Source organism: Podarcis melisellensis (genome assembly GCF_964234715.1).
Source record: "Podarcis melisellensis genome assembly, chromosome: 16".
NCBI lineage: Eukaryota > Metazoa > Chordata > Lepidosauria > Squamata > Lacertidae > Podarcis > Podarcis melisellensis.
Window position 1 is genome coordinate 5,962,610 of NC_138533.1, and position 23,793 is coordinate 5,986,402.

Genomic DNA, 23,793 nt, shown 5'->3' on the forward strand with positions numbered 1-23,793 from the left:
CAACCACACAAAAGGCACCCCCCATTTGATGTGGGGAGCGGTCATTACACCAGGCAATTTAGGAAACATCCTTCCGCAATGGTTCATGGGTGTCCGTTTTTAATCTTTATGTGGTTTTTATGGCAGTGTTTTATGTTTCATTGCTATAGAAAGCTTCGATATATTTTTTATGACATAGCGGTATATAAATATATCTTAAAACTAAATATGGAGGGGCCTGGGGTTGCATCTGGCCCCCAAGCCTGAAGTTCCCCACTCTTGGACTAAGCAACAAAGGTTTGGCTGTCGAACCTGAACCTTCCCTTTCAAACAGTTGCACAGTCCGAGCAAGCACATTGAATGTTTTGCGATGCTGTGGTGTTCCTCCTTGTTAGGTTGATAATGAGGTTGTTGACATTGCTCAAATTTCCTGGAACACCAACCCTGATGTTTATCTTCTCAATTGTATATCTCTAGTCTTGTTTAAATCTAAAGAATAAAGAGCCCTTTCTCTCCTCCCCGCTCCAAAAAAGAATTAAAGGGGAAGAAGTAGTATTGAAAATTTCTGCAGAAAGATTAAATTCATCCCCCATTCGTAATTAAATAACCGACAGGGTTTTCCCCCTCCTGTCCTTCTGTGATAACCTAAGTCTGATGCCTGTGGTGGCTACTTCAATCTCACTTTGCCTCCAAAGCCTCACCTCCACTCGCCACTCCCTACCACCCACCACCTGGTACCAGCCCTGTGTACAGTCTAGACACTGATATGTGGTATTGAATCCATCAGGGCAAATGGGGGCACTGCCTCACCAACCTTTCTCAGCCCTCAGCAACTCTAAAAATATTTGCTGCCTTACCATCACACAGAGCGTGATGCTGCCTGTCATCCCCTCTGGCTCCTCCTACTCCTGGTGGCCTCTCTGTCCTACCAGTTCCAATGGGCAGCACCAGGTGCCACTGGTTTTCTGCTATGCCTCCCATCAGAAGAGAATGCCTGAGCTGTGCCACTGCTATGACTCTGTCTGGGACCAGGAGTCGGGTTCCTTTTGACCAGGTGGTTGTGAAATCCGCTCCACTTCCCAGTGGGGAGGAATTGCGGTGGACCGTGTGGCCTCCCACTCCCCACCGGGGGCAGGGGACTTTGTCCCCCATTGCCTGGGGGATCCCGGCCATGTCAGAGCCCGGCCAGCCAATCTGCTGGCCGGGGGTGTGTGGCCGGGGCCATTTAAACTGAGGAGCGAGCCAGAGGACTTCTTCTTTGGCTTGCTTCCTCAATCACCCGCCCTCCCTCCCTATTTCGCAGGTTAGGCAATGGCCTTGCTATGGACTTCGGTTGGTCGCCTTGGTTGTCCGAGGGGCCTGGTAGGAATTTTTCCATTTGGCAAATTGGCATTGGCCACTTGGTTTTCACCTAGGTTGTAGCAATTGTCACAACTTTGTTAGGGTTGCGGTTAGGCATTGTTTGACCTTGTGTGGGGGAGGTGAAGTGTGGCCATCACCTCCATGCTTAAGGTATTCCGCCAAGAGTATCCAGGGGTGTTGATCTTGTCCGAAGCCCGGTTGGGGGCTAGGGCCTTGACACGACCCCGATGGGATCACCAAGGGGAGCTTAAGTTGGTTTGCATCGACAGGGCTCCCCCCACCGGTGGTTTACCCTTACCGGACTTCCTGCACAGGGGCAGGAGTCAGATATAGTTGGGTCCAACCAATGGCTAAGGCAATACCGCTCACATTCTGTAATTCAATAAAGTTGTGGCCAAAATTTGCCCCAATAACATAAACCTAATATCTGTGTCCTTGTGTGGTTATTTCCAACGAGGGGGTGGCTGCGGGGTCTTGACACGCAAGCCAGTGTTCCCTGCAAGCCCAACTCAAGAATGTGGCACTGCCATGGTGATTCTGAGGACTACATTTCAGAAGACCCTGGAAGACCTGAACCTCCCTCAATCTGTCGCAGTAGAAGGCTCTGCCCCTTTAAGTTGAGCAGAATGTCGCACCATGTTTGGTGGTGCTCACAATTCCTCTGTACCTAATGAGCAAGGGCTCAGTTTCAGCTTATTCTTCAGTGGAACAACTTCAGAGCTCTGTGTTTCCCTTTGCACAAGCCTGCATCCAGACTGACCTATATGCTGCCTTGCCTTGTGTCCAGCCTGAGTGCCACCTTGTTTTGCAACTTGTTTGCCTCACTGCAAAGTAGGACACTGTCATCCCTCCCGGCTAGAAGTGCAATGGATCTGGAGGCTGGAGAGTTGTTTTTTAACAACTTCTCTAGAGCAGGGGTCAGCAAATTTACCACGCCTCCGCCGGTGTCTTCAGTGCCAATTGCACGGCAGACCGGAGGATAGGGGAGCACGTGCCCATACGCATGCACACATGCTATTTCCAGTGCACTTCCGGGTTGGAGGAGCACTGGAAATAGCTTGTGTGCATGCGCACAGGCCTCCTCTGACCTGGCTGTGCACCGGAAATAATGCCTGCACATGTGCAAAGAATGGCTGTGCATGCGCAAATAACACTTGTGCATGCACACAAGCTATTTCTGGTGCTCCTCCAACCCAGAAGTGGGCAGCAGTGCAGCGCCGGTAAGAGCGGGTGGTGGCAGTGGGCAGCGGGGGTCGTCGCAGGCCAGATAAACAAGTCCCTCGGGCTTTCTCCGGCCCACGGGCCTTAGTTTGGGGACCCCTGCTCTAGAGTATAACAATGTGCACTTGGAGATGGAATTCCATTTGTCAGGATAAGAGAAGTAGCCACCCATCCACCCAATTCTACCTGCAGAAGCTGACAAATGTCAGGTGGGATGTCTGCCCACCTCACACACCTTCACCCTCTGTTGTCTGAGGCAGCTTCCCCACTGCCTAATGGCAGGGACAGTCCTGACATAGCCAAAGGAAACTTCCAGAAGGCCTGTGGCCAAGCCCAAGAGACTATGTGCATTGTAGCATCTAGGAACTGTGATGGAAACAAGAGATTCAGGGGAAATAAAACAGAAGACATAGCCCAAGAGACAATGCCAAGAGACAAAGCCAAGTCCAAGAGACAATGTGCATTGTAGCATCTAGGAACTGTGATGGAAACAAGAGATTCAGGGGAAATAAAACAGAATACATACATAATTTCAGAAGTTTTATTGTTGCTGCATTAGGAGATTGAAACACTGAGTATGTCTGTAGCCAGCATAATGCTGATCAGATGTGGCTGGATTTGGTGCACACCAGAAGTTGTTGCTCTCATTAGTCCCATCCAGCATGGTTCAAGGATGATGGGTGTTGTAGTCCAACAAGGAACTGTATGGTGCCATTTTGGCTATGCTACAACCCTCTGCTGGTTTTTTGCTATGAGGTTCTATGGATAATGTTGGGAAGTGGAGTTTGTTGAGGTTGCCGAGGTTTCTCTGGTGAAGAAAGCTAGGGCCCTCTTGCAAAAGAACTACAGTTTCCTATGGAATGACAGTTTCAGCCTTTAAGTGTAGAATACATGCAAAGAAAGGAATCACTAAAGAACTGTAAGCCAGGCTAACAACGAGACCAAGAAAAACAATGACCTGCAATTATATAACACGAGAAGGGAAGAACATAATGCAATTAGAGTGTGGAGGCGGGAAAAAGGCTCCAGGCATCTAATGTGGTACAGCAGATAATCCAGAAAGTAGTCAAACTGGGACTGCAAATTATGCCCTTCTCCTGTCAGCTGCTGAGACTAAGACATACAGGACTGCTGATGGAGTTCCTTTAGCATTTCTTCACTGGGGGGCAACACTGCTGGATGGGGAGCTGAGGCCTAGGAGCGCAGCAGGAAGAATAGGAATACCGGGTGACCCAACAGCATTGGTTGGGTCTGCTGACATAATAGACCAGTCTTGGACTGGGCCTCCGGCAACAGCAGCAACCACGACCTCTGCAGCAGCGACAACAGCTCATCTTTAGAGAGGAGAAGGGTAAACCTGGAAAGAAAGAGTGGGAAGGAGAGTTACAGAGAGTTGAATTAGGCCAAGCAGGGTGCTATTAGGTAAAGGTAAAGAGATCCCTGACCATTAGGTCCAGTCGTGACCGACTCTGGGGTTGCGGCGCTCATCTTGCTTTATTGGCCGAGGGAGCCGGCGTACAGCTTCCGGGTCATGTGGCCAGCATGACTAAGCCACTTCTGGCAAACCAGAAGCTGGAGCGGTACCTGTTTATCTACTTGCACATTGACGGGCTTTCGAACTGCTAGGTTGGCAGGAGCAGGGACCGAACAACGGGAGCTCACCGCATCACGGGGATTCGAACCGCCGACCTTCTGATCGGCAAGCCCTAGGCTCTGTGGTTTAGACCACAGCGCCACCCGTGTCCCTTCAGGGTGCCATTACTCTCTGCTAAATCCCCAAGTGACTCATTCAATTCCCCTGACCACTAGTTCTATGTCTTGACATGTTGCCCTTGCCTCCATCTCAAAGTGCAAACAACCACAGATAAATTTTAATTCCTGCCTACATAGTTTGTCCCAAGAGATAAGAAAAGTTTGTTCCTGTTTCAAAGCAGCTACCCTTTCTCCTTCCAAATTACAGGGAACCAGGCAGAGGGCCTTCTCGGTAGTGGCACCCGCCTTGTGGAATGCCCTCCCACCAGATGTCAAAGAGAAGAACAACTACCAGACTTATAGAAGACATCTGAAGGCATCCCTGTTTAGGGAAGCTTTTAATGTTTAACAGATCACTGTATTTTAATACTTTGTTGGAAGCTGCCCAGAGTGGCTGGGGAAACCCAGCCAGATGGGTGAGGTATAAATAATAATAATAATAATAATAATAATAATAATAATAATAATAATAATAATTCCAAGAGCCAGTGGGGTGGGGTACGTAGAGTGTTGGACTAAGACCTAGGAGACTAGTGTTCTTGTCCCCACTTAGTCATGAAGCTGGTCTAGACATTGTTTCAGTGTGGATAAAATGGCGTGAGGGAAAACCATGTATGTCAACTTGGGCTACTTGGATGAAAGGTGAGATATGAATGTAATAAAAATAAAATCCCAGGGTTACACCCAACTCAGTCCACTGAAACAAATGGACCCAAGTTAGGCATGTCTGTAACTCTGGATGAGTCTACTCTGAGTAGCAAAAGCATTGGCTACAGCCCCTATATTCCAGGGATGGGAAACTTGCTGGCTCTCAGGGATGGTGGGAATCTAATAGTACCTGGAGGGACACAGGTTCCCCATACTTGACCTATTCTTTCAACAAGATTATTTTTGGCCCTGGTATGGGACAAAATGGAACTGAGACAGAGCTGAGGGACAGCCTCCCTCTCGACAACAAATAGTGAACACTGAAAAATCACTTGCTTTCCCAGAGAAGACAACATGAATTTAAGAATTTGCAAAAAGAACTGACAATGAAGGAATGTATGAAGGAATGAAGGGACGACCAAATTCCATCCAACATATATTTTCCCTGCATCAAAAGAGATCAGCAAAATCAGCTTACCTTGGCCAACTTTGGAAGTGCTCAAGAAGTTCTAACGAATGAGTGAAGAGCCTGTGGACCAGGGACCTTTTATATGGCACAGCAAACACTTCCTAGAGGAAGTGAAGTAGCTCCAAAAAGCCACTAATTCTTGATGAAAGGCTCATATCCTCTCTGGTTTGCCACCTTCCAGTTTAAGATACTTGGCTTGATCAATATATCTCATTAAATATCTCTCATTAATTAAAAATGTGGGTGATTAATGCTATCCCAGTTTAATACACTGATGATTTTGACATCGAAGTGGAACGCACTTAGAGAAGTATGTAAGAATGATGCAGTATAACATCAGGTGAGTTGCTCAATGGTGCCCATCAACTGAAGTCTCTTGCGGATGATGCAGTGCTTGGAATAAACAATGTAGTTGAGTTCACTGAATTAGTGGTACCTTGGTTTGCAACTGCTTTGGATTACAACCATGTCAAACCCTGAAGTGTGTGTCCCTTTTTTGGGATTACAATCTATTTTTTCCCCCCAGAGGGTTGGAGGAGCACCAGAAATAGCTTGGGCGCATGTGCACGGGCCTCCTCTGACCCGGATGTGCACGGGAAATAACACTTGCGCATGTGAAAATAATGCTTATGCATATGCACAAGCTATTTTCAGTGCTTCTCCGATCAGAAGTGGGCAGCCATGCAGTGCAGCACGGGTAAGAGTGGGTGGAGGCAGCGGGTGGTGGGAGTTGCCGCGGGCCAGATAAAGTAGTCCCTCAGACCTTATCCGGCCCACGGGCCTTCAGTTTGGGGACCCCTGGTCCATTCCATGCACATATGCATTCATTCAAATCGGATGAACACTTGGAAAAGGCTGGGGCCACGTATGAAATGCAGCAGTGATTCATGTGGAATCTGAGCAACCTATCTTCTGCCATCTCACCTTCTGAAGGCTGGTAGTAGGCGTGATGAGATGGACATATTGCAACACGAGTGCATGATCTGACCATTGGGAAATGTCATCTTAAAGAATAACAGCAATTAGGATGCAAGGGAGAGCAGAGTCCATATTAGAACTCCTTCCAGGTGACGTGGCAATGGCAACTGAACTAGCTGGTGAAAAAAAAAAGGGGAGAAAAATTAATGGAGATGCAAACATCTATCAATATCTATTAGTGAGATCTAAATGGAACTGCCAAGTTCAAAGGCAGTATAAGAACATTAGAAGAGCCAAAATATGCAAGGATTTATGATATGTAAAAAGAACCAAGGAAAAAGAAGATGGGAAGTCATTGATATCTTAAGGATGTAAAAATGAGTACAGTAGTACCCCGGTTTAAGAACAGCCCTGTTTACACACTATTCGGTATATGAACTCCACAAAACCAGAAGAAGTGTTCCGGTTAGCAAACTTTACCTCGGTCTACGAATGGAAGCCGAACGGTGGAAGGACACTGGTGGTGGGAGGCCTCATTAGGGAAAGCGTGCCTCAGTTTAAGAATGGCTTTGGTTTAAGAACGGACTTCCAGAACAAATCAAGTTCGTAAACTGAGGTACCACTGTACTTTAAATTGTAAAACAGATTATCAAGAATGTATAAAAATTTGGCAAATGCTTGTTGGAGATGTGGAGGAAATAACGGTGACATGATCCACATGTGGTGGACATGTGAAAGGATTAAGATTTTTTTTTTGGGGGGGATATACGATGAATTAAAGAAGTTGATGAGGATAACTTTTACTAAAAAACCGGAGGCATTTCTATTAAGTATTTTAGATAAAGAGATCCCAAAAAATCTAAGGGAGGCATTCTTGTATGCAACCACAGCGGCTTGAATACTTGTGGCCAAGAGATGGAAAGATCACGAGGCTCCAAAAATAACAGATTAGCAAATCAAATTACAGGAATTGGTGGAGACGGCTCAATTGACTAGCAAACTCAGAGGAAGCTCAAAGCAAAAATTTGTGGGGGAAAATGGGATGGTTATAGAAGATATGTTAAAAAATACAATAATAGTTTTGGCTCCGTGCTAGCATTTGAGTGATAAAGGAACTAAAAGGAGGTGGACCACAATTAAGGATTTATTACCGTATGTTTTCAGAATGTATTGGAAAATTTATATAGAAAGGTTTATTGTTTTGTGTACATTCCGTTGTAAGATAAAACATATGCGAAGGGACTTGACAGGAAGTCAAAGTTGAAGAAAAGATTTTGTAAGATAAAAGGGGAAATATTTACTTTCATTATTATCAGTGTGTGTGTGTGTGTCTGTAGATATGTGTGTGTGTTTTTAAAATATTTTTATTAAGTACAAATTAGAAAACATACATATTCACAACAAAAGAAAATACAAAAGAAAAAGAAAATACATCTAACCAAGGAAAAAAATTAGAGAATATTTTGTCTCTATGTGTGTTTTTGTATGGAATGTTTGGGAGGAAATAAGACGGTAAATAACAAATAACAAACTAAATATTGATGTATTTAATTTTTATTTCTCAATTATATTTAGTGCTAGTATGGTTGTAATGTTTTTTGTAACATAAAATCATTCAATAATTTATTTATTTTTAAAAATTGTGAAACAGAAAATTTAATAAAAACTATCAAAAGACATTAGAATAGCCCTGTTTTCAGTAAAGTGTTGACTTCAGATTGTGCTGATAAGCAGGGGTGTGATCCTCAAATGCTGTTGGACTCCAACTCCCATCTTTCTTGGATATAGAAGAAGAAGAAGAAGAAGAAGAAGAAGAAGAAGAAGAAGAAGAAGAAGAAGAAGAAGAAGAAGAAGAAGAAGAAGAAGAAGAGAAGAGTTTGGATTTGATATCCCACTTTATCACTACCCAAAGGAGTCTCAAAGCGGCTAACATTCTCCTTTCCCTTCCTCCCCCACAACAAACACTCTGTGAGGTGAGTGAGGCTGAGAGACTTCAAAGAAGTGTGACTGGCCCAAGGTCACCCAGCAGCTGCATGTGGAGGAGCAGGGAATCGAACCCAGTTCACCAGATTACGAGTCCACCGCTCTTAACCACTACACCACACTGGCTCTCGACATATGACATATTGGTCATGTTGGCTGGAGCTGCAGGGAATTGGAGTCCAACAACATCTGTCCACAGGTTCCCCACATAAGAAGAGGTTGTTGGATCAGGACAATGACCCATCTAGTCCGGCCTCCTGTTCTCACAGTGGCCAACCAGATGCCCCAATAGGAAGCTCACAAACAGGATTTGAGCACAAGTGACTCTCCCCTCCTGTAATTTCCAGCAACTGGAATTTAGAAGCACTGCTGCCTTCTGTGGGAGAACAGCATAGCCATCATGCCTAGCAGCCATCAATAGCCTTATCCTCCATATTTTCCCCCAATCCTCTCTTAAAGCCACCCAAGTTGGTGGCCATCACTGTATCCTGTAGGAATGAGTTCCATAGTTTAACTATGTGTGGTTGGAAGAAATGCTTGAATCTCTCCTAAGTCATCCGACATTCATTACTGAATGTCTACAAGTTCTAGTATGATGAAAGAGGTAGAAAAACTTTATTGGCTTTCTTTGCGCAATGCATGATATTATAAACTGGATGGACTTTGATTACATGAACCCAAGCCTGATTTAATTAATTGCTCATCTACGCAAATACTGTCATCAGTACTATCTCAAACACTCTGGCTGAGATCCAATGATGTGCTTGTGATGCAATATCTAATGCTTACAACATCTAACACCTATGACCAGAAAAACACTCCAAGTGATATTGTGGCAGATAAATATAGTATTTATACAGCATGATTTCGGATTGTAGCAATACGATGTGGCCTTTCAGCCAGTGTTTTCATTGTTCTGGCTAAAACCTTCGCTCCTTGATCCTTAACCTGGTGAACAAACTATTTTTCTGACTACCTTTGAAATGTTTGAAACATGCAATAAATGCCACCCCCCTTTTGTCATGTGTAGGGGACCTGTGGTCCTCCAGATGTTGCTGGACTCTAATTCCCATCATTACCAGTCATTTTGCTTTTTCTGGGGGTTTATGTATATTTTCAGGGGTTTTTCCCAACCTGTGGAGCAGATTTGAGGATGGTGCAGGTCACGCACAGGGATAGAGAGGTAGAAGTTTCATTGCCCAAATTGAAGTAGGGTAATTATCCGTATGCAGTTATTTAGTTGAATATTGGTGTTTGCTCCTAACTAACTTAAAACAGTCATAGCCCGGCCACTTTAGTCCATGTGTTTGTAACCTCAAAGCTGGACTACTGCAATGAGCTCTATGTGAGGCAGCCATTTTGGCCTGGTTTGGAAGCTTAAACTGGTGAAGAATGTGCTGGCCTGATGCCTGATGGGAACATGTGGCTGATGGAGGCATCTAACTAACATGTGATACCATTGCTAAAGCATATTCACTGGCTGCCCGTTTACCAGTGAGCCAGGTTCAAGGTCCTCACATTAAAATACAAAGTCCTGAACACCTGGGGTGTATGGAGTGTTAGGGAAGGGGGCACACCTTTGGTCCCTACCTTGTACTTAGCTCTCACCTGTGGCTCCTAGAAACTCTTTAGCATGTGACAGCAACCCAGGCATGCCTTTGACTGGCCGGCTCAACCAGGTGAGAGTAGCCATTAAGTTTCAAACCCTCAGTGAGTTAGGGGCTTCCCCTGCATGTGAAGACAGGCTCCAGCAGATTGAGCAGATGAGACAAATAGTGGGTCCAAAGGTCAAGAAGGTGGTTTCTGCATGTGTTGTAGAAAGAAGTGGGGGCAGATGGATCTCATCAACCTGGGAAGGTAGCTTATGTAGGAGAAGGAAAACTCTAATCCTTATCCTCTACTCCCTTCTGGGATATGTTTTGCAGAAGAAAAGGCTAAAAAGTAAACCCTACACAAATCCAGAGTGAGTCCATAAGAGGCTGGATGGCAATCTCTACAGCTCCTTCCGGGAAGTCCTGAAGCCAAGCTGATGCCAAACATATGGATGGACTTTGGTTACATGAAGCCAAGCCTAATTTCAGTAATTGCTCATGTAGGCAATTACTGTCATCAGTACTACCTCAATCACTCTGGCTGAGATCCAATGACGTGCTTGTGATGCATGCTTATCACATCTAACACCCATGCTCAGAAGGTGAGCAGGTACATGATGACCAGAAAAGCACTCCAAGTGATACTGCGACAGATAAATATATTATTTACGCAACATGACTTTGGAAGTTATGTGTGAAATCTAGGAACCCTTGACTTTAAATGTAGCAATAAGATGGGGCCTTTCAGCCAGCCTTTTCAATGTTCTGGCTAAAACCTTCAATCCTTGAGCCTTAACCTAGTGAACAAACAACTCTTTTGCTGACTACCTTTGAAATGTTTGAAACAGGCAATAAATCTCACCCCCACCCCCCATTTGTCATGTGTAGGGGACCTGTGGTCCTCCAGATGTTGCTGGACTCTAACTCCCATCATTACTCGTTGTTTTGTTTTCCTTTTGCAGAAGAGTAAACCCTATGCAAATCCAGAGTGGAGTCCATAAGAGGTTGGATGGCAATCTCTACAGCTCCTTCTGGGAACTTCTGAAGCTAAGCCGATCCCAAACATACTGATGTGCTTTGGACCACATCAACAAGGATTGTTGTCTGGGCAGCTCTGGATATCCATACAAACTGCCCAGGCTTGCATCCTAGAGAAGTCACACCAGTGTTGCTAAAACAGTGGTTTGACTTCAGCCCAAGAGGCACACTCCTTTGTTTTCAAGACAGATGAATGCGAACAAGAACAGCTGAGCTGCCTCAGGGACCACCTGAACCCTTATATCTCAGCTCAGTCACTGAGATCATCTGCAGGAGCACTGTTGGTCATTTCCTGAGTTGGCGAGACTCGGTTGACAACAAAGAGGAGACCCACTGAAATTGAATAAATGATAACATCTCTTTAACCAGATATTTGATTGATTAACAGTCTATGGCTTTTTAAATCTCTCTCTCGTGTGTGTGTGTGTGTGTGTGTGTGTGTCGGGTGTGTGTGTTATCACTTTGCTTTGTTTTGGTCTTTGTTTTATTATATATTTTGTATTTTCGGATTGTGTTTTTATGTTGTGAACTACCCTGTGATCTTTGAATGAAGGGCAATATACAAATTTAATAAATGATGGTGGTGGTGAATGGATGGATGGTGATTACAAGGAAGACAGAGCAGATCAACAGCACAAGGCATTGCCATGAATTCAGATTTATTCATTCATATCCCAGACACCATGGGGAAAATGAAAGCATCATCCATTTCAAGAAAAAGACTCTTTCATCTGGATTTTTGAGACTGATTGAAGAGAAGAATTCCAGTTTCCTGAAGGTTGCGGAAATGAAGCTAGAAGCATCAACCTCAATGAGGTAACTCAGGAAGGCAACAAGCAGGCATTAAATACATATTTTTTTGACATTGATCTCAATGTCTCAGGTTTTGAGCTGGCAAACAGCAAGCTGGCATTCGCTTCTGGGTATTAGGATTGCTATCAATCTTCAGATCCAGAGCCCAGGTAACAATTTCTAAAGTGCTCAGAACTTGTACTGCTGGCAAGTATAGCGAGACTGGTTGCAATAGCCACGGCTAGAGCAACAACATGGGGAGCAGCCACATCTGGAACAGCAGCTGCGCCTGTGGCAGCAGCAGGGAGAGCAGCCACATCTGGAACAGGCTTGACGCCTGTGGCAGCAGCAGGGGGAGCATCCACATCTGGAACAGCAGCTACGCCTGTGGCAGCAGCAGGGAGAGCAGCCACATCTGGAACAGACTTGACGGCTTTGACAGCAGCAGGGAGAGCTGCCACATCTGGAACAGCAGCTACGCCTGTGGCAGCAGCAGGGAGAGCAGCCACATCTGGAACAGACTTGTCGGCTTTGGCAGCAGCAGGGAGAGCAGCCACATCTGGAACAGACTTGACGGCTTTGGCAGCAGCAGGGGGAGCAGCCACACTTAGAACAGCGGGAACTCTGGCCTCCACAACAGGACATTTTGAAGTAATGAAGCTAAAAGAAACAAATAAGGCTTTGGTGTAATCAAACCACGGTATGTTCAATATGCATTGTTCAATGTGCATCTTGGAAGTCATGATTTTCCTAAAGTGCTTTTCTGTTCAGCGTTATTTATGTCTATATTATATTTTAGCTTCTTCAGATGAATGTCAGATTGGAATTTATAATTCATTATTATTCAGTATCCTCAAATCTCACCACTTAAGATTTTAATACACAATCAAAATCCATAGTTTGAATGTGATTCCCCCCCCCCCACAAACACCCTCTGCATCTGAAACCTGGGCAGCTTAACACTTTCAGTCTGTTCCATATTATTTAAGCAGCCTTCAGATATGTCCACTTGCTTTCAGATGCATTTAAATAATGTTGCACACCAACCATCTAATGTCTAGAGGCATGCAATGCCCTTTCCCATTATTTACCATCATGAATAAATAAATAAATAAGCAGTGCATGTGAGCTCAGTAACTTTTCTCATAAAATGTAAGATTGTTTGTCAACTGTCATCTATAGAAACCATCTCTAGAAAGGAGGGACACAGAGGTGGCCCTTGTGTCTTTCTCTACATGCTGCCCATCCTTCTCTCCTCTCCCCCCTTTTCAGCTCTAGATTGCTCTGGGTGGACCCAATTGCATATGGAGCAATCCAAGGATACTTCAAACAAATTAGACAAATCCAGTAGGAACTTTAATCTGCTCATTTAAGCTCAAAATCTGACTAGATCCAGAACAAAGCCTTCAGAACGATCCCATGGATTTCACACTTCCTTGAGTTTGCCTATCCAGTAAAGGTAAAGGGACTCCTGACCGTTACGTCCAGTCGTAACTGACTCTGGGGTTGCGGTGCTCATCTCGCTTTATTGCCTGAGGGAGCCGGCGTACAGCTTCCGGGTTATGTGGCCAGCATAACTAAGCTGCTTCTGGCGAACCAGAGCAGCGCACGGAAATGCCGTTTACCTTCCCGCCAGAGCGGTACCTATTTATCTACTTGCACTTTGATGTGCTTTTGAATTGCTAAGTTGGCAGGAGCAGGGACCGAGCAACGGGAGCTCACCCAGTCACAGGGATTCGAACCACTGACCTTCTGATCGGCAAGTCCTAGGCTCTGTGGTTTAACCCACCACCCGCATCCCTTTGCCTATCCACTATTAGGTCAGTATTCAGAAATTATCTGAACAGTTTCAGAAGATTTAAATGGTTGCCATCGGAAATGTATGGTTCTCGACCACAACAAAGAGCACATCAAAAATCAAGCAGTAAAGCAGACAACCTGATGGATCTGATCCTTCACGTATTATTAGTGGATCCATCCAATAACACAAATTTCAGGACTGAGGTTCTGGAAGACATTTTATGCCACCTAAATGATCCAGCTTCCCAGCAGTTGAATTGAACTTACCTTGCACAGCAGTCAGAACTTGTCAGGTCAATGGAGATTCAAGTCAATGAGTGAAGAGCTCAGAGACAGATGTTCCTTTTGTAGAGCTTCAAGAGCCCTGCCTCCTTGAAAATGAAGCACTACCAATAAATGAACTCATGCTTCATTGCTACTCAAAGCACATGTCTATGTGCTGCATCGACCAACCACATATTCGTTGAGTTTATCCACATCTTCCACTATGACAGCATTTCCCCAAGGTCTGTAATTAGGTAGCATTTGATGCTTATCACGCTATAATCCTCACATCACACACACTCTGTGGAGGTAACTTCAGGAGTGTGGTTTCTTGAATAGCAACACTGGCAAGAATGGAATGGACCTTCTCATCGGATCCGTCCCCATGACTCAACAGCGCAGGATTGCTCAGTAGTTTGTTATTCCGCCTGAGCTTCATTGCTTAGACTCAGAAATTCATTTTAATCTATTTGCTACGGTTAGCTAGATGTGTCCATTCTGATATGTCAAAAAGGAAAGATGAGATCAACATCTCAAAGATGTCAGGGTATTTTCCCCTCTTCTGTTCTGAGCCATCCCCTCACCCCCCAAACGATACCTTAAGAACATAAAGAGAGTCTACTGGATCAACTCAATCGCTCATCTAGTCCACTATCCTGTTCTCACAGTGGTCAACCAGATGCCTATGAGAAAAGTGGAAGCAGGATTCAATCACAATAATACCCTCCTCTCCTGTGGGCTCCAGCAACAGAATTTTGTCTTTCTCACTGTCTCATTAGAGGACCTGTGTCATGTTCCGCATCATACAAGAAAAAGCCAACCATTAACAAAAGACTCGTGTCTTTATCTGCCTTCACAATTCTACCTGGCATTTTTAATCTCTTCTCTCTGGGTAAGGATGGAGAGCATGTCAATGTTGGCTTTGCTGTATTGGTTATATGTCAAATGCTTTGGTTACATGAGTACACATAGGATTGTAGCCAACTAAATTATATAGAGAACTGACCTATGCAAATCAAAGATTCTAAGTCCAGTGCTGAATTTAGTGCTGTGCTGGGGATTTAGTGCTGTGGCAGCCCACAAAAATAGATGATAGGTGTCAGGGACTGGGCAGAGGAGGAATTGTGGAGACCCCCTCCCCAGCCTGACCCTTCCAGAGAAGAGGAAGATAGTTCAGAATTACAACAGAGGTTTGAGGGAGGTCACAGCTCATAGGCAGATGAGGCGAAAAGTTGGGGAATAATGAGAGAGGAGGAGGAGAAAGAAGAAGAAGACGACGAAGCACCAGGGAGTGACAGCTGACAGACACAGTGTCCTTAGAAAGCATTCCAGACCCCGCTCTCCCAGAACCCGGCAAGCCTTGAAAGTAGGAGAGCAAAGAGCTCAAAGACAGAGGGCACTCATCAGCACCAGTAGCAGAGGTGATGAAGATGATGAATGAGGAAGTGGGAAGATGGGGGTAGGGGGAAATTCACTTGGGACAACACCATAATGCAAGAGGCTGTGTTCTAAAGCCTCTCCCTCTCTCTTTCTCTCTCTCTGTAATACTGAATAAAAAGCAGATGGTAAGAACATTCCTTGTCTTTGTACGTTCCTCCGCAACCGGCCATGAAAGTTTCTGACAGCAGCCTGACAGTAGGTTGCTCAGATTGCGCATGAATCAGTCCTGCATTTCACACACGGCCCCAGCCTTTTCCAAATTTTCACTCAACTTGAATGAATACAATAATGCAAGGAGTGGACCAGAGAAGTCATTCCAGCTGGACCTGTGGGGAATTGAAGCCCAACAACAGCTGTCCACAGGTTTTCCTCATCAGAAGAGTCTACTGGAGCAGGACAATGGCTCATCCAGTCCAACATCCTGTTCTCACACTAACCAACCTGATCTCCCAACTGGTAGCTCACCATCAGGATCTGAACACCTGAGTGACTCTCCCCTCCTGTTGTGTCCAGAATCTGGCATTCAGAAGCACTGCTGCCCTGAAATGTGGAGGCACAGCAATGCCATCATGGCTACTGGCCAATCCTCTCTTAAAGCCACCCAAGTTGGTGGCCATCACTGCCCCCTGTGCGAATGAATTCCATAGTTTAACTATGTGTGGTTTGAAGAAATGGTTGGATCTGTGCTGAATCTTCGAACATTCAGCCTTATTGGTTGTCCACAAGTAGTAGAATTATGAGAGAAGGGGGAAATGATTTCCCCTATTGGCTTTCTCCATGCAATGTATAATTTTATAAACTTGTAATGTCATGTCACCTCTATCGCAGCTTTCCTCTACACTAAACTGCCCCAAATGTTGTGTATCTCTGAGAAAGAGGAGGATGGGCAAACAAGAAGAAAGGGTGTGTATCTTTCATGTTCTGCGTATTTGCACCTTGCTGTCCTCTATTGAAAACAGAACTCTGTACCGGATGGACTTTGGTTAGATGAAGCCAAGCCTGATTTTAGTAATTGCTCTTCTACGGAAGTACTGTCATCAGTAGTACCTCAAACCCTCTGGCTAAGATACAATGATGTTCTTGTGATGCAAGACCTCATGTTTATCACACCTAACACCCATGCTCAGAAGATGAGCTGTAAGTTATGTGTGAAATCTAGGAACTCATGACTTTATTATATGTGAAAACAATTGGATTGTAACAATATGATGTAGACTTTCAGCAAGCGTTTTCATTGTTCTGGTTAAAACCTTCACACCTGGAGGCTTAGCAGCATAGTAAATGAACAATTCTTTTTCTGACTACCTTTGAAATGTTTGAAATATGAAGAAGACGTCACCCACCCCCTGTTTGTCATGCTTAGGGGACCTGTGGTCCTCCAGGTGTTGTCAGTCATTCTGCTTCTTCTGGGGGTTTACTTATATTTTCAGGGGTTTTCCCCAACCTGTGGAGCAGATTTGAGGATGGTGTGGGTCACACACACAGGGGTGGTTAGGGAGAAAGTTTCATTACCCAAGTGGAAGTCATTATACTTATGCAATTATTTTGTTGAATACTGCCATTTCTTCCTAACTAACTGAAAATATGACCACATGTATGTAGCCTCAAGGCTGGAAAACTGCAATGTGCTGTATGTGGTGCTGTCCTTTTGGCCTGGGTTGGAAACTTCAACTGGTGCAGAATGTGCCAGCTACATTGCCTATGGAGGCATGTGGCTAATGGAGGCATCTTGTAATACCATTGTTACAGCATATTCACTGGCTGCCCTTCTACCCCTGAGGCAGGTTCAAGGTCCTTGTGTTACTTTACAAAGCCCTGTACAGCTGTGGTCCAGAGACCACCTGAACCCTGGTATCTCAGCTCAGTCACCAAGATCATCTGTAGGAAGAGCATCATCATCAACCTTTTTATTCGACCGTCAGTCAGAAAAAAAAATACATTTGTCAATACACAGTTAAAACATCCAGGAAGATTTTAGAGCTTAGCCAACCCTAAAATGGGCTAAGCAGATAGCCCCATATCAATACAGTCAATTATAGTCTTGCGACGCTTAAAAGCTAAAAAAAGAAATTTGGCCACTGAGAAAGGTATAGCTCTAGTGACATTATTCAGCAAGTATAAAACCTGATTTTCTTCGGGTAGGAAGCTAAATTGACATAGGAGTGGGTCTATAAAATTTTGTCTAAGCTCTGCATAAGAAGGGCAAGTCAAGAGAATGTGTTCGGTGGACTCAGCCACACCCATGGCACAATGACAGGTTCTCTGGGCATATGGTACTCCCCTGTACCTTCCCCACAATATCGCAGAGTCAAGGACATTTAATCTAGCCGCTGTAAGAAGTCTGCGGTATTCCACATAGTGGATTTCTGCAAGGTAGGAGGCTGGTATGGTCCGATAAATCTGGTCCCCTAGGAACATCCCTGGTTTTACCTGGGCTATGTCCTCTTGTCTGGCAATGTCACTCAGTCTCCGGGAGATCACAGCTCTAGCTTGATTGTACGTCATAGACTCAAAGTAAAGGTGAGACAATCCACAGGATTGAACCTCGTTAATGACCTCCCTTTCCCACAATGATTGGAAATCGTCCCTCAATATCAAGGGGGCAATACCCACTGGTTTAAAACAAAGCTTGAGCCATAGCCAGAGCTTCATCTTCAAGGTCACATACCGTAGAGCTTGCCAGCCGACCTCTAATCTCATAACCGCACCCGCTACCGAGGGGGGAATCCTAAGGATGGCTCTAAGGAATCGCGTTTGAATAGAATCCAGTTTCAAAAAATCCCTACGGGAGCCTAAAGAGATGCCCACCAAAAGAAGGGGGAGGACTTTCATTTGAAAGAGCCTCAAAGCTATCTTCACTGATTGAGCCTGATTCTTAGCATATAGAGATCTAATCTGGATGGCTGCTTTAGATGCATTAGTTGTTATATAGTCTCTATGGGCCAGAAAAGACCTATTTGACCGTGTTATTTGTCCCAGATATTTAAAGCAGTTAACCTGCTCTAGGGGGATCCCGTTCATCGACCATCGATGGAGTCTCGGTCGGGCAGAGAAGACCATGATCTTGGTCTTAGCATAATTGGGTTGGAGCTCATGCTGATCACAGTATTCATGTAGAGCTTGCAACATTCTCCTCAGTCCAATAGGGGATCTGGCAAGAAGTGCGGCATCATCCGCATACAGAGGAACATTCAGAGATCGGCCTGCTAATTTGGGGGGGTGGAATGCACCATTGGCCATGTGAGTCACCAGTGAGTTAATGTAAAAGTTGAACAATGCTGGGGCCAATAGACAACCCTGTCTTACCCCTCGAGTGGTAGTAACAGGGTTGGAGACTAGGCCTTTATTGTCTAGCCTGATTCTCAGAGAGGTGTTTGTATGGAGGCTGATAATCAGATGAAGAAGGCGACGATCGATCTTTGTAGCAGCCAGTTTTGTCCATAGCTGCTTTCTAGAGATTCGATCAAATGCCTGCTTAAGGTCAATAAAGGTCAATAAAGGCCACATGAAGAAGCTTTGGGGCTTTGCCGGCATACTTTTCCGCCAGGTGATTCAAGGTTAATATTCGGTCTATGGTAGATCTTCCAGGGCGAAAGCAATGATATTGTCGTCCTCCATCCATTTCAATAATTTGTTTAGCAGGTACCTCGAGTAAATCTTCCCAATGACATTTAGCAAGCTGATTGTGTAGGAAGAGCATTGTTGCTTTTTTCCTGAGTTGGCAAGACTTACTTGACAACTGGAAACCAAACCTTTAGTGTTATCTGCCCAGTTCAGCAGGAAGCTTCTGTTTCAACTTTTAAACACCTCCTGAAGTCTTCTCTATTCTGTCAGGCTGAGGCTGGCAATTAGGAATACATCTTTCCACAAGAGTTTGCTGATAAAGTTATTAATACGTGTTTTATCTTGGTTCAGAAGTGTTTGTCACAGTTGCTTCTCTACAAGGAGGAAAGTTGTGTGGCCTCCCTTTATTCCAGTTCTCTCTCCCTCCTTCTCCTTTGTTGAGAGTTCTGCCATAGCCAAAGCATTGGAATGGAATTGGCTGATGGGTGCAAATAATTGATTGGCCAGAGTATGGGGGAATTTAGAAAAATATCTCCCATTGTGTTTACAAGTTGAAATATCAGGATATGAGGATATCAGGGGGATGTGATTATTATTATTATTTTACTCTTAATGTTTTTATTGGAGTTTTGCCCCAACTTCCACTGGAATGGCAGAGTTGCATTAGCAGGGACCTATGTACACAGAAGGGCACCAGAGCTGTGTTTTATTAATTGCCCAGGCTGGAATGCAGCCATTGGGCTGGGGAAGGTTTCTCCACCCATTCATAAACCAACCCTGACATCCAGTGTCATCCCATTTCACAGTCACGGCAAGATCTTTGTATCGTATTCAACCAAGGCCACATTCAAACCATATTTCTCAAGTACTGTTATACATCTTTAGCAGTCATGGGTTTCCCCTAGAATTCTGGGAGCTGTCGTCTCTTAAGGGATCTGGGAGTTGTCATGGGACAGCCTATTCCCCTTCAGGAGCTATAATTCCTTGAGTTCCCCAGGAAAATGAATTGTTAAGCTTCCCTGGGAATTGAAGCTCTGAGGGGAACAGAGGTCTCTTGACAACTCTCAGCACCCATAACAAGTGACAGCTCCCAGGTTTCTTTGAGGGAAGCAATGACTATCAAAATAGCACCAGAGTGTTTCAGACATATTGCATGAATACGGTCTAAGTTATTCCCCAAAGGCACCCACTGAAATTTAACAAATGACAATATCTGTTTAGGGAAGTTTTTAATGTTGAATAGGTTGTTGTATTTTAGTGTTTTGTTGGAAGCCGCCCAGAGTGGATGGGAAAACACAACCAGATGGGCGGGGTGTATGTAATAAATTATGATGATGATGATCTCTTTAACCAGGTGTTTGGCTGATTAACATTCCATGTCCTTTTAAATGTGTTTGTCAGAGGTGAGTATCAGTTTCTTTTGCTTTGTCTTTGTTTTAGTGTGTATTTTGTGTTTCATTTTGTGTTTTTATGTTGTGAATTGGATGAACGGCAGTATATTAATTGATGATGATGATGATGATGATGAATAGGTGGTGATTTCATGGGAAACAGACCAGACCAACAGTACAAGGAGCAATGTTGGTCATTTCCTGAGTTGGCAAAACTCAGTTGACAACAAAGAGGTGACCCACTGAAATTTTAAAAATGATAATATCTCTTTAACCAGATGTTTGGTTGATTAACATTCTATGGCCTTTTGAATCTCTCTCTCTCTCTCTCTCTCTCTCTCTCTCTCTCTCTCTCTCTCTCTCTCTCTGTGTGTGTGTGTGTGTTACCCTTCTTCTTTTTTATGCATTTTGTGCTTTCAGTTTGTGTTTTTATGTTGTGAAGTACCCTTTGATATTTGAATGAAGGGCAATATACAGATATAACAAATGAGGATAGCGGTGAGTGGATGGATGGTGGTTACAAGGAAGACAGACGAGATCAACAGCACAAGGCATTGCCATGAATTCAGATTTATTCATTCATATCCCAGACACCATGGAGAAAATGAAAGCACCATCTATTTCAAGAAAAAGACTCTTTCATCTGGATTTTTGAGATTGATTGAAGAGAAGAATTCCAGTTTCCTGAAGGTTGCAGGAATGAAGCTAGAAGCATCAACCTCAATGAGAGGTTAACTCAGGAAGGTAACAAGCAGGCATGAAATATATATTTGTTTGACATTGATCTCAATGTCTCAGGTTTTGAGCTGGCAAACAGCAAACTGGCATTTGCTTCTGCGTGTTAGAATTGCTATCAATTTCAGATCCAGAGCCCAGATAACAATTTCTAAAGTGCTCAGAACTTGTACTGCTGGCAAGTATAGCGAGACTGGTTGCAATAGCCCCGGCTAGAGCAACAACATGGGGAGCAGCCACATCTGGAACAGCAGCTGCGCCTGTGGCAGCAGCAGGGAGAGCAGCCACATCTGGAGCATGCTTGACGCCTGTGGCAGCAGCAGGGAGAGCAGCCACATCTGGAACAGCAGCTACGGCTTTGGCAGCAGCAGGGAGAACAGCCACATCTAGAACAGCAGCTGCGCTTGTGGCAGCAGCAGGGAGAGCAGCCACATCTGGAACAGACTTGACGGCTTTGGCAGCAGCAGGGGGAGCAGCCACACTTGGAACAGTGGGAACTCTGACCTCCACAACAGGACATTTTGAGGGAGTGAAGCTGAAAGAAACAAATAAGGATTTATTGTAATCAAGTGATATGTTCTCATCCATGCATTGTTCAGTATGTGTACAACTTGGAAGTCATGATTTACCTAGAGTGCTTCTCTGTTCGGGATCCTTTCATTATGGCTCACCCTTATTTTTATTATTTTATAATTGGTCATTCTATTATTAAATAATTTATAAATAAATTAATTATGTCCGTATAATATTTTAGCTTTTTCAACTGAAAGTAGAAATGGAACACATAATTCATCTTTACTGAACATTCCCAAAGTTTATCACTTGAGTTTTTAATATGCAATCAAAATCAATAGTTTGAATGTGATTCCCTCCCCACTCCCTCTGAATTTGAAACCTGAGCAACTTAACGCTTTCAATGTGTTCCATATTATTTAGTAGCCTTCAGATATGGATAGTTGCTGTCAAATCCATTCAAATAATATTGCATACCAACCATCAGATGTTTTCAGGCATGAAATACCCTTTTCATCAGTTAACAAACTAACTAACTAAGCCACACCATTACATGTGAGCTCTGTAACTTTTTCTCATAAAATATAAGATTGTTTGCCAACTATCATCTATAGAAAACATCTGGCCTATCCAGTATTAGGTCAATATTCAGAAACTATCTGAATAGTCTCAGAAGATTTAAATAGTTGCCATCAGAAATGTATGGTTCTCAATTGCAGCAAAGAACATTCCCAGCTGAAGGAATAACCCATATTCTATCAGTAAAGTAGACAACCCGATGGATCTGATCCTTCAAGTATTTTTGGTAGATCCACCCAATAGCAAAAATTTCAGGACTGGGGTTCTGGAAGACATTATATGCTACCTAAATTACCAGTCTCCCAGCAATTGAATAGACCTTACCTTGTACAGCAGTCAGAACTTGTCAGCTCAATAGAGATTCAAGTCAACGAGTGAAGAGCTCAGAGACAGAGGATCCTTTTATAGAGCTCCAAGAGCACCATCAATGAATGGACTCATCCTTCATTGCTACTTAAAGCACATGTCTATGTGTTGCATCCACTATCTACCAATCACATATTCGTAGAGTTTATTCACATCTTCCACGATGACAGCAATTTCCCAAGGTCTGTAATTAGGCAGCATTTGAAGCTTATCACGCTATCATCCTCACATCACACACACTATATTGAGGTTACTTCAAAAGGGTGGCTTCTTGAATAGCAACACTGGCAAGAATGGAATGGACCTTCTCATTGGATCCATGCGGCTGAACATCCCCATGACACAACAGCGCAGGATTGCTCAGTAGTTTGTTATTCCATCTGAGTTTCATTGCTTGAGCTCGTAAATTCCTTTTAATCTAGGTGCTGTGATCTGCAATACGTGTTCAGGTTTGTAAGTCAAAAGGCGAAGGTGAGATCAACATCTCAAAGACGTCAGGGTATTTTTTCACTCCTCTTCTGTGCCCTCCTTCTTGATGGGATGCTTCCAAGGAAGTGGGGGCATTTGGCAGGCCCTCAGCTCGCTCCAGCCCACCAGATGGTTGCCAGGCGATTTCCGGTCCTTGGATCGACATGTAACTGCGACTCGAGCTTCAGAAGCCTTCAGAAGCTGAGCACACAAGCTAGCAGAGTAAAAAACTCTTCGCAACAGAAGGGCAGATAGAGGCTGTGTAAAGCATATTTACAAGCAGTTTATTCAGCATCAGGACAAAGGAAAAACATGTCTTCTCCCTTTCGTGTCCAAGAGCAAGCAGCATAAGCAAAAGCTATACACAAATGGAAGTTCCCAGCAAGCTGTGCTGGAGTGTAAAAAGGCATGTGACACACAACACCCTGTTCCTCTTAAGGTGGAACGGAATATCGTAACACCCCCCACCCCCAAATGATACCATAAAAATGTAAGAAGAATATACTGGATCAACTCAATGACTCATCTAGCCCACCATGCTATTCTCACAGTAGTCAATCAGATCTGCCCATGGGAAATGTGCAAGCAGGATTCAAGCACAATATTACCTTCCACTCCTGTGATTTCCAGCAGCAGAATTTTGTGTTTCTCGCTGTACCATCAGAGGGCCTGTGTCACGTTCTGCGTCATACAAGAAAATGTCAGCTGCTACCAAAAGACTCAGAAATCTATGTGGCATTTTTAATCTCTTCCCTCTGGGTGAGAATGGAGAGCATGTAGATCCATCCAATAACACAAATTTCAGACCATTTAATGCAACAGAATTTTGTTTTTCCTGCTGTCTCATCTCTTCCCTCTGTATAAGAGTGAAGAGCATGTTCAATGTAGGTTTAAGAAGCTACTGTAGGGGATATGTTCC

At 44.2% G+C, this 23,793-nt stretch overlaps 3 long non-coding RNA genes across 3 annotated transcripts; all 3 read right to left on the reverse strand.

Annotated features, from left to right (window-relative positions):
* Positions 1-3,089: 3,089 nt before the first annotated feature.
* LOC309359188 lies at positions 3,090-5,717 on the reverse strand. Its single transcript, XR_014163769.1, has 2 exons — positions 5,441-5,717; positions 3,090-3,919 (listed from the first exon to the last, which is right to left on the reverse strand). It is a non-coding gene; the product is annotated as an uncharacterized lncRNA (long non-coding RNA).
* Positions 5,718-11,604: 5,887 nt separating this feature from the next.
* LOC309358730 lies at positions 11,605-14,200 on the reverse strand. Its single transcript, XR_014163531.1, has 2 exons — positions 13,822-14,200; positions 11,605-12,414 (listed from the first exon to the last, which is right to left on the reverse strand). It is a non-coding gene; the product is annotated as an uncharacterized lncRNA (long non-coding RNA).
* A 6,567-nt stretch (positions 14,201-20,767) lies between these two features.
* On the reverse strand, positions 20,768-22,460 carry LOC309359387. The gene is made up of 2 exons (XR_014163831.1): positions 22,365-22,460; positions 20,768-21,483 (listed from the first exon to the last, which is right to left on the reverse strand). It is a non-coding gene; the product is annotated as an uncharacterized lncRNA (long non-coding RNA).
* Positions 22,461-23,793: the final 1,333 nt, after the last annotated feature.